The sequence below is a fragment of the Hemitrygon akajei genome, unplaced genomic scaffold, assembly GCF_048418815.1.
Source record: "Hemitrygon akajei unplaced genomic scaffold, sHemAka1.3 Scf000180, whole genome shotgun sequence".
Classification (NCBI taxonomy): domain Eukaryota; kingdom Metazoa; phylum Chordata; class Chondrichthyes; order Myliobatiformes; family Dasyatidae; genus Hemitrygon; species Hemitrygon akajei.
Window position 1 is genome coordinate 735,589 of NW_027332066.1, and position 19,872 is coordinate 755,460.

General features: G+C 42.2%; 1 long non-coding RNA gene across 1 annotated transcript; it reads left to right on the forward strand.

The window, feature by feature from the left end:
- Positions 1-301: 301 nt before the first annotated feature.
- On the forward strand, positions 302-4,849 carry LOC140724260 (uncharacterized). Its single transcript, XR_012098076.1, has 2 exons — positions 302-440; positions 4,180-4,849. It is a non-coding gene; the product is annotated as an uncharacterized lncRNA (long non-coding RNA).
- The last annotated feature ends 15,023 nt before the right edge of the window (positions 4,850-19,872 follow it).

The window sequence follows — 19,872 nt, forward strand, 5'->3', positions numbered from 1 at the left end:
TGTGACGTGGGGCTGGAGCGAAAGGGATCGGGGAAGATATTGAGGGAAAATCTAAATACGTATGGAAATGATATAGGGAAATAATGAAATAATGTGGGAAATGCGGCGGTGGGTAGGGCAATATGTGAAGGGCGAGGAACAGTAACCGGTCACATGGGAGACCCTCCAGCGAAACGTGATGATGTTTTACCGCAGATCGGCAGCATTTGCGGGTTTGTTTCCGTGGCCCCGCCCACCGCTTGTGACGCAAAAGAAGAACATTGCGCATGCTCACAGGCCCGAGCCGGGCAGTGATGTTTTTTTCGTTCCTTGTGGAAGTGGATCAGTGGTGGGTCCGGGTTCGGGATCGGGATCGGTATCGGGAGGGGCTCCTCGCCCCCTTGGACGGGGAGCCGGAGACGGATTATACTCTGCAGGGCAACACCAACAATTTCCCTTCGGTGAGTATTGAAGCCGGTCCCGAGCAGGGAGGTCTGACGTTGGGTGGTGAGTTAACTTTCCCGAATTCAAACAAGAGAAAATCTGCAGATGCTGGAAATGCGAGCAACGCGCTCAAAATGCTGGAGGAACTCAGCAGTCCGGGCAGCATCTAGGGGAAGAATACAGTCGACATTACCGGCCGAAACCCTTCGGCAGGACTGGAGAGTAAAAGGTGGGGGTGGGGAAGGGAGAGTGAAACACAAGGAGATCGGTGAAACCTGAAGGGGGAGGGGATGAACTTTCCCGAACTGGCGGCCTTGCCTCGCTTCCTTCACAGAATCTGCCGGGTTGTGAGACCTTCACACCAAACCGTCTGAGATGAGCCGGCGCTCAGCCCCTGTTGTTCTGGTCCTATTAGCAGGATGAAGTAAAACATGTTTCTATCTTGTTACTGACAGAGAATCGTATAATTTGTGTTCCGTGTGTTATCTGAATGTACTTGCCTTTGATGCTGCCACAAGTCAGTGTTTCTCTGTACCTGTACCTTCCCGTACTTGTGCACTTGGTAATAAATTCAACAGGACCTGAGAAATCTCAGTGAGATTTGATTAGTGATGATCATCTTGGCAGCTCGGTAGGTCGAATGTATGAGACAGTACACTGTTAAATGCAAAACCCTGAACACTGTTGATGATCAGAGGGATCTTAGACTCCAAGTTCATCGCTCCCTGAGAGAGACTGCACAGATTGATCGGGTGGTTAAGAAGGCAAATGGCATGGTTGTCTTTATTAGTTGAAGCATTGAGTTCAAAAGTCGGGAAGTTGTGTTGCAGCTTTATAAAACTAGTTAGACCACATCTGGAGTGTTTCATACAGTTCTGGTCGCTCCCATTCTCGGAAGGATATCGGGGCTTTGGAGAGGGTGCAGAAGAGGTTTACCAGGATATTGCCTGGATTAGAGGGCCTGAGCTTTAACGGGAGGTTGGACAAAATTGTGTCGTTTTCTCCGGAGTCGTGCCAGCTGGAGTGAGACTGGATGGACGTTTATAAGATTACCAGAGGATTAGATACCATGTCTCAGAAAAGCAGCGTCCATTATCAAGGACCTCCAGCACCCAGGGCATGTGGTTTTCTCAATGTTACCAGCAGGTAAAGAGGTACAGAAGTCTGAAGGCTCACACTCAGTGATTCAGGAACAGTTTCTTCCCCTCTGCCATCCGATTGCTAAATGGATATTGAACCCTTGAACACTACCTCACATATAAAATATATAGTATTTCTGTTTGTTGCACGATTTTTAATTTATTCACAGAAACATAGAAAACCTACAGCACAATACAAGCCCTTCGGCCCACAAAGTTGTGCCAACATGTCCCTACCTCAGGAATTACTATGGTTACCCATAGCCCTCTACTTTTCTAAGCTAGTATGACTTTATTTTTCTCCAGTGTCTCCAGGTACCTATCCAAAAGACCATATTCTACCCACCTCCACCACTGTTGCCGGTAGCCAATTCCACACACTCACCAACCATTCACTGAGTAAAAAAACTTATCCGTAACATTTCCTCTGCAACTACTCCCCAGCACCTTAAACCTGTGCTGTCTTTTCATAACCATTTCAGACCTGGGAAAAAGTCTCTGACTCTCCACACGATCAATGCCTCTCATCATCTTATACACCTCGATCAGGTCACCTCTCATCCTCCGCTGCTCCAAGTAGAAAAGGCCGAGTTCATTCAAACTATTCTAATAAGGCATGCTCCCCAATCCAGGCAACATCTGTGTAAATATCCTCTGCACCATTTCTATGGTTTCCACATGCTTCGTGTAGTGAGGCAACCAGAATTGAGCACAGTGGGTTGTGACCAGCATCACATATAGCTGCAACATTACCTCTCGGCTCCTAAATTCAATCCCACGATTGATGAAGGTCAATACATCATATGCCTACTTAACCACAGAGTCAAACTGCGTAGCAACTTTGAGTGTCCTATGGACTGGGACCCCAGGATCCTTCTGATCCTCCACACTGCCAAGAGTCTTACCATTAATGTTATATTCTGCCATCATGTTTGACCTAACAAAATGAACCACTTCACACTTATCTTGGCTGAACTCCATCTGCCACTTTTCAGCCCATTTTTGCATCCGATCAATGTCCCACTGTAACCTCTGACAGCCCTCCACACTATCCACAACTCCCCCAATCTTTGTGTCATCAGCAAACTTGCTAACGCATCCCTCCTAACCCATCCCTCCACTTACTCATCCAGGTCATTTATCAAAATCACAAAGAGTAAGGGTCCCAGATATACTGTAAATGATTTAGTTGTTTATTTTTATTATTTTATTTTGGTTTTTTTTCCTTCTATACTATGTATTGCATTGAACTGCTGCTGCATGGTTTTCAAATTTCATGACCCACACCGGTGATAATAAACCTGATTCTGATTCTGAGTGGACAGACAATCTATTTTTCCTGGGGGTTGAAATGTCTAATATATTTATGGTGAGAGGAGATGTAAGCAGCAAGTTTGTTTCTCTACACAGAGTGGTGGGTAGCTGGAAAACTCTGCCTGGGGTGGGAGACCCAACTGGTCACGTGATCCCGTTTGCCCCTCCCATTTAACAGCAGATGGGCAGCACCTGTGCATCTGTTTCTGAGGCACTGCCCTCCGGATGATGTGACACTCACTTCGCGCATGTTCACTGTCTCCGGCCGGGCGGTGTTTTCTTTTCCGCTCAGTGCTGAAGTGCATCATCTGTGGGATCGAGGGAAGGGTCCTCACTTCCTGGGTGGGGGAGCCAGGGGTCGGGATCACTGTCTGTGGGCTGAAGATAGTGCGTTCCCATCGGTGAGTATTGAGACCGATCCCGAGCGGGGAGATCCGATGTTGGCCGTGAGCCCCGAACTGAGGACCAATTACTCATTTATGTTCTGATTATCTGGGCTGGTCAAAAATGTGTAGACTTCACTTAATCTGCATTGAATGATCCAAGCCTGGAGCCCAGGCTGTCTATTTCTGCAGAGTTGAAATGGGAGACCCACCAACAGGTCATGTGAGGCTGTTTACCGTCGATCAGCCCTGCCCTTCACTTTGTGATGCAAGATGACATGGTGTTTGCTCAGAGTCCCCGGATGGGTCAGGATGCTTCCTCTATGTTGTGTTGGGGGATCTGACATTGGTCACTGAGTCCCGTTAACTTCCCCCAACTCGCCTCACTTCCTGAGGCTGCTCACATTTGTCCGTGAGCTTTGTGGCTGTTGTGTCTTCTCCCGGATTGGGGTGGGTGAGAAAGGAGAATGTCCCAGGTTTTGGGGATCTTTGATTTCACTGCCTGCTTTACCGAGGGACTGGAAATTCTAGGGGGGAGAGTGGTTTCTGTGATGTGCACGTGGCCAAGTGGTTAAGCAATCTGAAGGTCATGAGTTTGAGCCTCAGGCCAGGCAGTGTGTTGTAGCCTTGAGCATGGCACTTAACCACACATTGCTCCTGCACGTTTATAGCCCAGATGGATCAAATCACCTAATCCTGTTCCTGTGTCTTATGCATTACCATGACAGAATGATGGCTCCTTCTTATCCCAAATTGTTTTGTGATGTGTGAGGGACAATAAAAGATTGTTCACTGAGATTATTATATTTGGTTTCAACGTTTAAATTTCAGTGAGTTTTGTTCTTAGTAACATTAAGCAGAAATGTTTGGTTCTCCTTTTCATTGTTAATGTGCTTCATTATCTCTCTGGTTAATGTTAGACCTGCGGTGAGAGGTTTATTGGAAGAAAAACCCCAACTGGAAGCAAACCATGGCTAAAGTTGTGGGAACAGCAACAAGTGAACCAGCCCGAGGACTGAGAGCATCAACTGGAGAGAACAACTCTGAATCAGCTGACTTAGAGTTCCCAGTGAGTCAGTGAGGAAGAAGTTTGGTGAGTCTCATTTACTCAAACACTGGTCCTTTATACATTTCATACCTGTACAATAGTAGGTGGGAAATAGTTGGTGAGACTGAATGAGCCCAGAAGAACCAGTTATGCCTCTGTCAGACACAGCTGCAATCACACCAGGTCTGGTAATGTGCTTCCAGCAGCCCAGCCCTTTAAAATCACTCGCATTTTGTGGAAGTCAAATCTGGATAAAGTGGTGGAAATCGGGCAGAATCTCAAGTTGCTGGAGATCTGCACTAAAAACTGAAAATGTTTGAAGTCATCCTGACAAAATGTTATTAACCTGAATTGTAAAGATTGTTCCTCTCCCCACAGCTGTTCCTTAAATGCTGAGTAGTTTGGTAATTCCAATTTATTTTTATTACATTCACTCTGGATTGGTTTATGTTTCCTGAAATGTACCAGTTTTAATGTGGAAGTGGAAATGGCTCACTCTGTGATAGTTGAACAATAAAGTAACCACAACTTTTCCCTGCAAATTACCCTGGTGCCAATTAGTTTATTATTCCTAGAAATGTGTTCAGTACAGTTGTTGTGAACAAGGTTTACAAGAATAATCTCAGGAATGTTCGGGGTTATGTATGAGGAGCATTTGATTGTTTTGGACCTGTGCTCAATGGAGTTCAGAGGGACGGTGTGGGTGGTGGAGGGATGTATGGTTAAGTAAACCTACCAAATGCTGAAAAGCCTGGATACAGTGGACATGGAAAGAATGTTTCCATTAGACTGTGGTCTGACAGCACAGTCTCGGAATAAAGAAGCTTCCCTTTAAAACTGAGTGAAGAAAAAATTTGGCCAGAAGATGTCTGATCTGTGGAATTTGTTGCCACAGAGGTTGGATGAAGCTGCCATTTGGGTATATTTATGACAGAGATTAACATATTCATGATTGCTGAGTAGCTCAGGGTTACAGGAGGAAGGCAGGAATATGGTGTTGGAATGAAAATCAGCTGTGGTTGAATGGTGGGGCAGACCAGATGGATCGTATCACCTAATTCTGTTCCTGACTGAATGATAGCTCCTCCTTATCCCATATTGTTTTGTGATGTGTGAGTGACAATAGAAAAATGTTTACTGAGATCATTATATCAGCCTTCAACGTTTTGTTCTTAGTAACATTAACCTGAAATGTTTGGTTCTCCTTTTTATTGTTATTGTGCTTCATTGTCTCTCTGGTTAAAGTTAGACCTGCGGTGAGAGGTTTATTTGAAGAAAAACACCAACAAGAAGCAAACCACGGCTTAAGACGAGGGAACAGCAACAAGTGAACCAGCCTGAGGACTGAGAGCATTAACTGGAGAGAAAGCCTTCTGACTCAAGAGACTCGGAGATTCCATTGATTCAGTCAGGAGAAAGTTTGGTGAGTCTCATTTACTCAAAGACTGGTCCTTTAGACATTACATACCTGTATAAGGGAAGGTGGGATATAGTAGGAGTGAGACTGAAAGTGCCCATAAGTACCAGTTATGTCTCTGTCAGACCCAGTTGCAATCACTCCAGGTCTGGTAATGAACTTCTAGCAGCCCAGCCCTTTAAAACCACTCCTATTCTGTGGAAGTCGAATCCGGATAAAGTCACTCAGAGACCGTACGGTACAAACTCTTTAATCCAAGCACCCGGGGCTTACTTAGTTAGTCACTGAAACGGGAACAGTCTGTGACTGTTCCCACCAAATCCACTAACTGACTAACAATTCCCCTTACACCACAGATATCTCCATCCATATACCCCCCACACAAGACAGGCTTGAGCCAAAGATATAAACAATAGACAATAGGTGCAGAAGTAAACCATTCGGCCCTTCGAGCCTGCACCGCCATTTTGAGATCATGGCTGATCATCTACTATCAATACCCGGTTCCTGCCTTGTCCCCATATCCCTTGATTCCCCTATCCATAAGATACCTATCCAGCTCCTCCTTGAAAGCATCCAGAGAATTGGCCTCCACTACCTTCCGAGGCAGTGCATTCCAGACCCCCACAGCTCTCTGGGAGAAGAAGTTTTTCCTTAACTCTGTCCTTAATGACCTACCCCTTATTCTCAAACCATGCCCTCTGGTACTGGACTCTCCCAGCATCTGGAACATATTTTCTGCCTCCATCTTGTCCAATCCCTTAATAATCTTATATGTTGCAATCAGATCCCCTCTCAATCTCCTTAATTCCAGGGTGTACAAACCCAGTCTCTCTAACCTGTCTGCGTAAGACATTCCTGCCATCCCAGGAATTAACCTTGTGAATCTACACTGCACTTCCTTTACAACCAGGATGTCCCTTCCTTAACCCTGGAGACCAAAACTGTACACAATACTCCAGGTGTGGTCTCACCAGGGCCCTTTACAAATGCAAGAGGATTTCCTTGCTCTTGTACTCAATTCCCTTTGTAATAAAGGCCAACATTCCATTAGTCTTCTTCACTGCCTGCTGCACTTGCTCATTCACCTTCAGTGACTGATGAACAAGGACTCCTAGATCTCTATGTATTTCTCCCTTACCTAACTCTACACCATTCGGATAATAATTTGCCTTCCTGTTCTTACTCCCAAAGTGGATAATCTCACACTTATTCACATTAACCGTCATCTGCCAAGTATCTGCCCACTCACCCAGCCTATCCAAGTCACCCTGAATTCTCCTAACATCCTCATCACATGTCACACTGCCACCCAGCTTAGTATCATCAGCAAACTTGCTGATGTTATTCTCAATGCCTTCATCTAAATCATTGACGTAAATCGTAAACAGCTGTGGTCCCAATACGGAGCCCTGTGTCACCCCACTAGTCACCACCTGCCATTCCGAGAAACACCCATTCACCGCTACCCTTTGCTTTCTATCTGCCATCCAGTTTTCTATCCATATCAATGTCTTCCCCCCAATGCCATGAGCTTTAATTTTACCCACCAATCTCCTATGTGGGACTTTATCAAATGCCTTCTGAAAATCGAGCCTTCTGAATCCTTATGCACCTTGTACATTATTCCCAAGAATACCTGCCATTGCAGTTCCACAGTCTTTTCTGCTAGGATATCCATCCAGTTAACTTTGGCCAGCTCCTCCCTTATGGCTCCATAGTCTCCTTTGTTCAACTGCAACACTGACACCTCTGAGCTGCCCTTATCCTTCTCAAATTGCAGTTAGAAACTTATCATATTATGATCACTACCTCCTAATGGCTCCTTTACTTAAGATCGCTTAACAAATCCTTTTCATTACATAACACTAAATCCAAAATAGCCTTGTCCCTGGTCAGCTCTCGTACAAGCTGTTCCAAGAATGCATATTTACTACATGACAGGCTGGAGTCCCTAAAGACAAACTACTAAATAGTCATAATGGTTTACACACAGAGAACAGACTGAAGCTGTCCTATCTCTACATGTGAATGCACAAGGAGATAAGCATCTTGAAACCCTAGCCAGCTACCCACGAGAAGAAACATGGCTCAGCACATCAGTTGATCATCAGCAGTTTCTTTCAGAAAAACTGGCTGCTATTGTTTAATGAAGTGTCAACCATTTTACAGACTTTATCATTCCCTCCTTTTGATCATTACATTATCAACAACACAGTAACATTTTACAGAGAAGGCAACTGACGACAGCATTGACTTATCAGTGGGTAAAGACAGTGTACAACAGTAATTCTAACAAAGATATGTGGAACTATTAGGACATAATGCAGTATCATGCCCCACATATTACCAGACAGGCCTTTGAAGATCACCATTTCGACCCGTCGGTGAACCCGTGTAAATCCTGCCCACTTTCTTGATGTGTCAATCTCCTTTGCAGTGTGCTCAGAGAGGGATGTAATGTTAGTTAATTCATCAGGGATATAGGTGCAGCATTCTGTGTCAATAATAGCACAGCTTCCCTCTTTCTCAGCTGGGATAAACTCTAAAGCCGTATGATTCTGTATGACTGTTTGCTGGATTGCAATCATTTCAGTGGATATTTCTGTTACTTGGGCCTGTGTTTCTGACAGGGCCCCTGCAGTATTGTGGCCAGCTCCTCAAGTGCTGTATCCAAATTGATTATCTGTCATGAATTCCTGGCTACTCCATAGGAGAGAAAAATAATCATCCAAAATCAAGCAGTCTCAGTTATTCCTCTCTTCTGATGGGCACCTGCAGGTATGGCCAGGATGCATGTTTCCCAGTATTGGAAGTTCCGTTTGGTGGGGGCCTGAGACACCATTCCTCAAAACACTGACAGCCACAGTCATCTCTGACTGGAACACAGGTCCTCATCTCACTTCCCCGGATTTTATTTGAGAAAGCCCAGGCTGAGAGTTCCTCACATTGGTTGAGTAAGATTACTGACATTGGAAGCATAGTTTTACCATGCTGTGGAATTTCAGCACAAACCCAGCAGGCCCCTAGTTCTACCTGTTTGGCATAGGTATGACAGAAAGACAGAAATGTGTTAACATGGGTGCACTCGGATGCTGGGTTGAGCCCTCTCAAAGACATAAACTTGAACACCAATAGACAATAGGTGCAGAAGTAGACCATTTGGCCCTTCGAGCCTGCACCGCCATTTGAGATCATGGCTCATCATCTACTATCAATACCCAGTTCCCGCCTTGTCCCCATATCCCTTGATTTCCCTATCCTTAAGATACCTATCTAGCTCCTCCTTGAAAGCATCCAGAGAATTGGCCTCCACTGCCTTCCAAGGCAGTGCATTCCAGACCCCCACAGCTCTCTGGGAGAAGAAGTTTTTCCTTAACTCTGTCCTAAATGACCTACCCCTTATTCTCAAACCATGACCTCTGGTACTGGACTCTCCCAGCATCTGGAACATATTTTCTGCCTCCATTTTGTCCAATCCCTTAATAATCTTATATGTTGCAATCAGATCCCCTCTCAATCTCCTTAATTCCAGCGTGTACAAACCCAGTCTCTCTAACCTGTCTGCGTAAGACAGTCCTGACATCCCAGGAATTAACCTTGTGAATCTACGCTGCACTTCCTCTACAGCCAGGATGTCCCTTCCTTAACCCTGGAGACCAAAACTGTACACAATACTCCAGGTGTGGTCTCACCAGGGCCCTGTACAAATGCAAGAGGATTTCCTTGCTCTTGTACTCAATTCCCTTTGTAATAAAGGCCATCATTCCATTAGCCTTCTTCACTGCCTGCTGCACTTGCTCATTCACCTTCAGTGACTGATGAACAAGGACTCCTAGATCTCTATGTATTTCTCCCTTACCTAACTCTACACCATTCGGATAATAATCTGCCTTCCTGTTCTTACTCCCAAAGTGGATAATCTCACACTTATTCACATTAAACGTCATCTGCCAAGTATATGCCCACTCACCCAGCCTATCCAAGTCACCCTGAATTCTCCTAACATCCTCATCACATGTCACACTGCCACCCAGCTTAGTATCATCAGCAAACTTGCTGATGTTATTCTCAATGCCTTCATCTAAATCGTTGACGTAAATCGTAAACAGCTGTGGTCCCAATACGGAGCCCTGTGTCACCCCACTAGTCACCACCTGCCATTCCGAGAAACACCCATTCACCGCTACCCTTTGCTTTCTATCTGCCAACCAGTTTTCTATCAATGTCAATGTCTTCCCCCAATGCCATGAGCTTTGATTTTACCCATCAATCTCCTATGTGGGACTTTATCAAATGCCTTCTGAGAATCGAGGTACGCTACATCCACTGGATCGTCCTTGTCTAACTTCCTGGTTACATCCTCGAAAAACTCCAGTAGATTAGTAAAGCATGATTTACCCTTGGTAAATCCATGCTGGCTCGGCCCAATCCTATCTCTGCTATCTAAATATGCCACTATTTCATCTTTAATAATGGACTCTAGCATCTTCCCCACTACTGATGTTAGGCTGACAGGTCAATAGTTCTCTGTTTTCTCCCTCCCTCCTTTCTTTAAAAAGTGGGATAACATTAGCCATTCTCCAATCCTCAGGAACTGATCCTGAATCTAAGGAACATTGGAAAATGATTACCAATGCATCCGCAATTTCCAGGGCCTCCTCCTTTAGTACCCTAGGATGCAGACCATCAGTACCTGGGGATTTGTCAGCCTTCAGTCCCATCAGTCTACTCATCACTGTTTCCTTCCTAATGTCAATCTGTTTCCTTTCCTCTGTTATCCTATGTGCTTGGCCCATCCATACATCTGGGAGATTGCTTGAGTCTTCCTTAGTGAAGACAGATCTACCGTACTTATTAAATTCTTCTGCCATTTCTCTGTTTCCCATAACAATTTCACCCATTTTTTTTATTATCAAAAAATATTCAGGATAGAGTGAAAAGTGTGGAATATAAAGCAAGAATACAGTCAGATCATTCCCCCTTGATAATGACAATGATAATGATGGATAAGGAGGAATCAATCTATAGATGGAGATTTAATTCAATTTTATTAAAACATCAAGATTTTTGTGATTTTATGAAAAAACAGATTCAATTTTTTTTGGATACAAGTTTACATTCAGTTGAGGATGAAATTATATTATGGGAAATGATGAAAGCATATTTAAGGGGTCAGATTATGTTATACATCTAAAATTAAGAAGGAATACATGGCAGAAATAGATCAATTGGAAAAAGATATTATAAAGTTAGAAAAAGAATCTCAAAGATATATGACAGATGAAAAATGAAGACAACTTGTTAATACAAAACTACAATATAATACACTCCAGACATATCGTACAGAAAAAGTAATTATGATAACTAAACAGAAATATTACGAATTAGGTGAAAGATCACATAAGATTCTTGCTTAGCAGTTGAAAACAGAACAGGCTTCTAAAACAATAAATGCAATTAGAACAAGTGGAAATAAGGTTACTTATAAACCTTTAGAAATTAATGAAACTTAAAAAAAAATTATACTGAACTATATCAATCAGAATCACAAAGTAAGATTGCTGAGATAGATAAATTTTTATCACAAATAACCCTTCCAAAATTAAATTTGGAAGAACAGAAAGTATTAGATATGCCCTTTTCATTAAAAGAGGTTGAAGAAGCTTTAGGATCACTTCACAGTAATAAATCCCCAGGAGAAGATGATTTTCCTCCTGAATTTTATAAAAAAATTTAAAGATTTATTAATTCCTTTTATGGAATTAATATATCAAGTGGAAAGAATGCATAAACTCCCACAATCTTTTTTAACAGCGATCATAACTGTATTGCCAACAAAAAATAATCCTTTAAAACCAACATCATATAGGCCTATTTCTTTGTTGAATACAGATTATAAAATAATAGCAAAAATTTTATCTAATGAAATATCTAAATATTTACCAAAGTTAATACATATGGATCAAACAGGTTTTATTAAAAACAGACAATCAATGGATAATATAACCCGGTTACTTAGTATAATTCATTTGGCACAAAAAAGAGAGGAAATGAGTGTGGCAGTTGCTTTGGATGCAGAAAAAGCATTTGATGATTTGGAATGGGATTTTTTATTTAAGGTATTGGAAAAATATGAGTTAGGAAAATCTTTTATACAATGGATTAAAACCGTAAATACTAATCCTCAAGCTAAAGTAGTTACAAATGGTCAGATTTCAACACCATTTTGCTTAACGAGGTCAACCAGACAAGGCTGCCCATTATCACCTGCTTTATTTGTATTGGCAATAGAACCATTAGCTGAATTAATTAGAACAGATTCAGACATTGGGGTTTTAGAGTTAATCAAGAAGAATATAAGATTAATTTATTTGCTGATGATGTTTTGATATATTTAACAAACTCATTGCAATCTTTGCAAAGATTATCTTTTAGATTGGAAGAATATGGGAAAGTATCAGGGTATAAAGTAAATTGGGATAAAAGTGAAATTTTACCCCTTATCAAAGGAAATTATAATCAATGTTGATTAGTAACTCAATTTCGATGGTCAATAAATGAGATAAAATATTTAGGTATTAGAGTTGATAATGATGTAAAAAATGTATATGAACAAAATTATTTGCCATTATTAAAAAAGATATAAGAGGATCTTGATAAATGGATGATGTTAACAATAACATTAATAGGTAGAGTTAATGCTGTAAAAATGAATATATTTCCTGGATTGCAATATTTATTCCAAACTTTACCAATACAATTACCTCAGAAGTTTTTCCAAGAACTGAATAAATATGCAAGGAAATTTCTTTGGAAAGGAAAGATGTCAAGAATATCATTGGAAAAATTGACATGTAAATTTGATTTTGGAGGGTTACAACTTCCAAATTTTAAGAATTATTATAAAGCAAATCAACTTGGATTTATTGCGTCTTTTTTTGATGAAAAAAACCCGGCATGGATTAGAATAGAATTAGATAAGATAGGAGAAAACATACCAGAAGATTTTGTATATAAATGGGAATCCAAATGGATATGGAAAAAAAAAAGAATCTCCTATATTAAGACACTTGATTGATTTATGGAACAAGGTAAATATGGACGATGAGATAAATAAATCTTTATTAGTGAAAAGAACTTTAATTCAAAATAGGCTTATTCCTTTTACAATGGATAATAAACCTTTACATAATTGGTTCCAAAAGGGGATTAAATATATAGGTGATTGTTTTGAAGGAGGTATATTGATGTCATTTGATCAATTAAAAAATAAATATAAAGTATCAAACAACACTCTTTTCTGTTATTTTCAATTTAAGGCTTATTTACGAGAAAAGCTGGGTCAAACAATGTTGATGCCAAAACCTAGTGAAATAGAAATACTAATTCAAAAAGGAAAAATTAAAAAAATTACATCTTGTATGTACAATTTGATTCAAAAACAGACAATTAAATCAGGAATTCATAAATCAAGACAAAAATGGGAATCTGATTTGAATGTTAAAATTGATGGAAAAAGTTGGTCAAGATTTATGTTCTGATAGTATGATAAATACAATAAATGTTCGACTTAGATTAATACAATATAATTTTTTACATCAATTATATATAATACCACAGAAAATAAATAGATTAATTTCAAATATGTCTGACCAATGTTTTTGATGTAATCAAGAAATTGGTACTTTTTTACATTCTACTTGGGTCTTGTTTTAAAATTCAACCATTTTGGATAAATCTAAGACTTTGATTGGAACAAATTACTGGAGTTCAACTCCCACATAGTCCAATATTATTTTTATTAGGAGATATTGAAGGGACAATACCGAAACCTAAATTGAATAAGTATCAGAAAAAATTTATAAAAATTTCATTGGCAGGAGCCAAAAAAGTTATCGCAGTTACTTGGAAATCTGATTTATATTTAACTATGGATCGTTGGAATAATGAAATATATAGTTGTATTCCACTTGAAAAAATTACATATAATCTAAGAAATGAATATGATATAATTTTGAAAATTTGGCTCCCATACCTACAAAAGATAGGATTAAATACATAGGTCCTTTGAAGATAAAATTATAAAGTAATTGGGGAAAGTAAAAATAAATATTAAAATTATTTTGAACTCCATGGAGCATGTGGGGATCCTCCGATATCCAGGCAATCTTTTAATCTTTTTCTTCTTTCTTTTCTTTCTTTAGATAAGGGTTAAGGGGGGGGGGAGGGTTAAGGGGAGAGGGGAGGATTAATATTATTTTTCTTTTTCTTACTATTTTATCATCACATTTATTCTTTGTAATTTTCTAAAAAATTAATAAATAAATAAATAAATAAAACAATTTCACCCAATACATTCTTCAAGGGCCCAACATTGTTCTTAAATATCTTCTTTCTCTTCACATACCTAAAAAAGCTATTGCTATCCTCCTTTATATTCCTGGCTAGCTTGCATTCGTACCTTATTTTTTTCTCCCTGTATTACCTTTTTAGTTAAGTTTTGTTGTTCCTTAAAAATTTCCCAATCTTCTGTCCTCCCACTCACCTTAGCTCTGTCATACTTCCTTTTTTTAATGCTATTCAATCTCTGACTTCCTTTGTCAACCACTGTGGCCCCTTTCCCCCCTTTGAATCCTTCCTTCTCCGGGGGATGAACTGATTTTGCACCTTGTGCATTATTCCCAAGTATACCTGCCATTGCTGTTCCACAGTCTTTTCTGCTAGGATATCCGTCCAGTCAACTTTGGCCAGCTCCTCCCTCATGGCTCCATAGTCTTCTTTGTTCAACTGCAACACTGACACCTCTGAGCTGCCCTTATCCTTCTCAAATTGCAGTTAGAAACTTATCATATTATGATCACTACCTCCTAATGGCTCCTTTACTTAAGATCGCTTAACAAATCCTTTTCATTACATAACACTAAATCCAAAATAGCCTTGTCCCTGGTCAGCTCTCGTACAAGCTGTTCCAAGAATGCATATTTACTACATGACAGGCTGGAGTCCCTAAAGACAAACTACTAAATAGTCATAATGGTTTACACACAGAGAACAGACTGAAGCTGTCCTATCTCTACATGTGAATGCACAAGGAGATAAGCATCTTGAAACCCTAGCCAGCTACCCACGAGAAGAAACATGGCTCAGCACATCAGTTGATCATCAGCAGTTTCTTTCAGAAAAACTGGCTGCTATTGTTTAATGAAGTGTCAACCATTTTACAGACTTTATCATTCCCTCCTTTTGATCATTACATTATCAACAACACAGTAACATTTTACAGAGAAGGCAACTGACGACAGCATTGACTTATCAGTGGGTAAAGACAGTGTACAACAGTAATTCTAACAAAGATATGTAGAACTATTAGGACATAATGCAGTATCATGCCCCACATATTACCAGACAGGCCTTTGAAGATCACCATTTCGACCCGTCGGTGAACCCGTGTAAATCCTGCCCACTTTCTTGATGTGTCAATCTCCGAGCTGCCCTTATTCTTCTCAAATTGCAGATTAAAACATCATATTATGATCACTACCTCCTAATGGCTCCTTTACTTCAAGATCGCTTATCAAATCCTTTTCATTATGTAGCACTAAATCTAGAATAGTCTTGTCCCTGGTCTGCTCTCGTACGAGCTGTTCCAAGAATGCATCCCGTAGGCTCTCTACAAACTCCCTATCCTGGGTTCCAGCTCCAACCTGATTCTCCCAGTTCACCTGCATGCTGAAATCCCCCATAGCTACTGCGACATTACCTTTGCCACATGCCAGTGTTAACTCCCTATTCAACTTGCACCCAATATCCATGCTACTGTTTGGTGGCCTATAGACAACACCCATTAGGGTCCTTTTGCCCTTACTGTTCCTCAATTCTATCCACACAGACTCCACTTCTCCTGATCCTATGTCCCCCCTTGCAAAGGACCGAATCTCATTCCTCACCAACAGGGCCACCTCACCCCCTCTGCCCACATTTGTGTCCCTATGATAGCACTTATACCCTTGTACATTCATTTCCCAGGTCTGATCCCCCTGCAGCCATGTCTCCGTTATCCCAACAACATCATAGTTACCCATTCGCACCTGAGCTTCAAGCTCATCCGCCTTATTTCTGACACTTTGTGCATTCAGATATAGAATTTTTAGCCCATTTCTCCTCTCCCTGTTTGAATCTCTGCCTATTGTGCTTAACCCAGCTCCCCAAACTCCCATTGGGCTATACGCCCCTAGAATTTTGTTGTCATTCCTAAATTTACCTATTCTTTCTGCATATTTAACTCCATGTTCAGTCAGACCATCCCTCTGTACATGTGTCCTCCTTATCACTTGTTCCGCCTCACGTTTCTCTACTACACACTTAATATTCCAGAACCGTGTTGTCCCCCCCTGTCCTTTGTTCTTCATCTCACTATCCTCTCTCTCATTCTTGATCCCCGCCCCCTGCAAATTTAGTTTAAACACCCTCTCACCCCCCCCCCCCCCCCCCCCCCCCAAGAAGCACTAGCAAACTTCCCTGCAAGAATGTTAGTACCGTTCCAGTTCAGGTGTAAACCGTCCCTTCGGAACAGATCCGACCTTCCCTGGAACAAAGCCCAATTATCTACAAACCTGAAGCCCTCCCTCCTGCACCATCCTCTCAGCCACGTATTAATCTGTATAATCTTTCTGTTCCTTGCCTCTCTTGCATGTGGCACAGGTAGCAATCCTGAGATTGTTACCCTGGAGGTCCTGCTCTTCAGCTTCGCACCTAACTCCCTGAACTCCCTACACAGGATCCCCTCACTCATCCTACCCACGTCATTGGTCCCTACATGGACCACAACATCTGGATTCTTGCCCTCCCTCTCGAGAATAACCTGCACCTGATCTGAGATGTCTCGGACCCCGACTATAGAATCCCCTATCACTACCGCTCTCTTCTCTTCCCTCCTCCCCTTCCTAGTCGAGGGTCCAACCTCAGTGCCAGAGACAGGACCACTGCAACTCATTCCTGGTAGGTCATCCTCACCAACAGTATCCAAAACGGTATACTTATTGTTGATGGGAACGGCCACAGGGGTGCTCTGCTCTCTTTGTCTGTTCCCCCTGCCTCTCTTGACTGTCACCCATTTGCCTACCTCCTGATTTTTCGGTGTGACTACCTCCCAATAACTCTTATCTCTCTCTGCCTCTGCCTCCTGAATGATCCGTAGTTCATCCAGCTCCTGCTCCAATTCCCTAACTCGGTCTGATAGGAGCTGCAGCTGGATGCACCTTTTGTAGGTGTGGTCATCAGGGACAACTGTGTTGACCCTGACCTCCCACATACTGCATACGGAGCACAACACTGCTCTAACTGCCTCCCCCATTACCTGACCCCAGATTAGTCAGAATAAATGAAAAAAGAACCTACTGACCTTACCTTTTTACCTCAGCAAGTAAGTACTCAGGCTCACTGATTTCCTCTCACCGAAGTCCTCCTGTGCCGAAGCCCGCTGAGCCAAAGCCCAGCACTCTGCTCCCACACACTCCGCTGCCCGCACCAACGCTGTCCGCTCCTGAAACTGGGCCTCTTTTTAAAGCTCTAACAACCAATACATTTTCCATTAGTCCGAGAGAGACCTTCTACTCAGTTCCTTTAGTAACATGTTTGTCGCCTAATCGATGTATCAACTGAGATTGCCCCTTCAGTTTCACAGCCGTGGGAGTGGTTGGTAACACCTGATATGGTCCTCTCCACTGAGGTCCAAGATTCCCTTAATCCCAGTTCTTCATCAGGAAAAAAAATCCCAGGTTCTATGGTGGGATAGTCACTCCTCTCTGTGGAGTGGTTCTCTTCCTTGTAAGCCTGTCATACCTGTGAATGTAATGCTTAGAATATTTTGGTTTGTTGGCATATATATTTCCCAGTGTCTTCCCCTCAGGTATGTATATCCAATTTTGCTTGTAGACTTTCTGGGAACAATGGTACACAAGGTCTTAGTCCCCAGGGTGTCTTCATGGGCCATCCATAAATGATTTCAGCTGGTGCCAACCCTGTTTTCCCCTGTGGGGTAACCCTCATGTGGAACTGGGTATTGGTAGGACCATCAACCAAGAGAGTCCAGTCTCTGCTGTTAGTTTGGCCAGTTTACTCTTCAGAGTGCCATTGGCTCTTTCCATTCTGCCAGCGGCCCATGGGTGGTGTACACAGTGGAATTGTTGCTTGATAGCTAGTTTGTTACGTACCCCTTTGTTTACTTTCATCACAAGCCCTGACTGTCACCAAAGGAAATCCGAAATTTCGGCCAGTAATGCACTGTACTCTCTTTCTGTAACATCTCCAAACACCGTGACTGGGAAGTTCTGTCCCTCGAGATATGGGCTTTCCTCAGTTGAGCACCCTGTAGGTTCATTGAACCATAGAACATTACAGCACAGAAACATGCCTTTTGGCCCTTCTTGGCTGTGCCGAATCATTTTTCTGCCTCGTGCTATTGACTTGCACTCAGCCCATATCCCTCTATACACCTGTCACAGCACAGAGTCACATGAGATTTGGCCGCTGGGAAAGGGGGTTGGAATGCAGTGGAGCCCAGATTAAGTGCCCAACACTGGAGGGATCGGAAACTGGAGAAGCTGTTAGTTGTTCGCTAGCCCCGTGGTGATACCTTTGCCCGTGCATAGAATCTCAATTTCCAGCGGACAGAGCAAGTGTCTCTCTGCAAGACTACACCCCCGACTGCTGGTGACTGTAAATGAAACCTCACACTGGTTCCCCTGGAATTCCACCTGCAGTGGCTGGGTACGTGAATACGTACATACCGTGCCTTCAAACCCAGACAGAGTGATTGTAGCATCTGATAGCTGGAATCCCTTTTCCAATACTATTTCCTGATCGAGAGTGTTGTGGTTGCCCCCATATCAATCATAAACGGAACTGGATTTCCAGCAACTTGCAATATTACACTGGGCTCTTCCTGAGGGATGGTACTCATGGTAGGAAGCATCCTTGCTTGTCAATTTCTAAACGGGTTGTTGTCCTCACCTGTCCCTTGGTAGGTTTTTGATCCCATTTCTGATCCCAAGATAAAACCCACTCACGTCCTTCTTCCCGCTGAATGTATTCACCTTTTAATATTAGTTCCCTTCGGGGTTGATTGAGGTTTGAAAGTCAGGTCCCAGTAATATGTCAAAGCTCATCGCATTCGATTTCGGCCATTGTCAGGCCAATCCATATTATTTGTTTTAATCTTGTTGGCTAACTTAGTTGGTAACCATTGGAACAGTAGGGCATAAACTAGGGGGATGGATACCCATCATTAAAGGTTTGGTCTCCTGTGAAAGTGCCATAGTAGGCCACAAATCACTCCCAATAGTCTGGTCCTGATTCCCCAGCCTTACGTTTGCATTCAAGTACTTTAGTGATGTTTACAGGTTGCTGGAGAGCCCTTTCCAAGGCTTGAATAATCTGGTCTGTATGTTCATTGTCATTATGGTTTCCTGCCTGTAAATCCTGACAGGTTTGGTATCTCAATTCTGCCTTCCATTTCCGCCCCTCAGCAGCTGAGAGAATCATGCAGCAGAGACTGAATAAATCTTGCGGAGTCGCATTAAACATTTGTGTAGTACTGTGGACACACGGAGCAAACTCTGCTGGTTTTTCTTTTCCATCTGGGGCCTGATTCATGATCATTATCATTTCCGGAGGCTTCCAGGGAGCATACACAGGGATCACTGAGGGCTATCTCTCCTCCTGCTCGTGGATTGGGCAGCATTCGGGTAGGCAATTGTCTTTGTGGAGCCATTAACTCTAGGGATTTATTGGATTTTTCCCTCCCTGTCTGGGAATAATCCTCGGTATTCCCCTTCTGGGAATTCTGCAAAAAATCACTCAAAGTTCTTTTAACAGCGGTGTGGACCAACCATACATCTCAGCAGGAATTTTCTACATAGCGTTAAATCTGTGATACTTTAAGTCTTTAAATCTGTGATACATAAAAGAATTCCCAGCTGTGCGTCAAGAAAGACTATTTCTGTGAGACTGTTTCAGTTACTGTGTGGCCAGGCCCCCATACTTCTCAGCAGGAACAGGGAATAATACCAATGGAGAGAGTTAAACTGAGCCAAGGTACAAATTGGAGATGGCAGAAATGCCCCATTCTTATACAGACACGAAGAG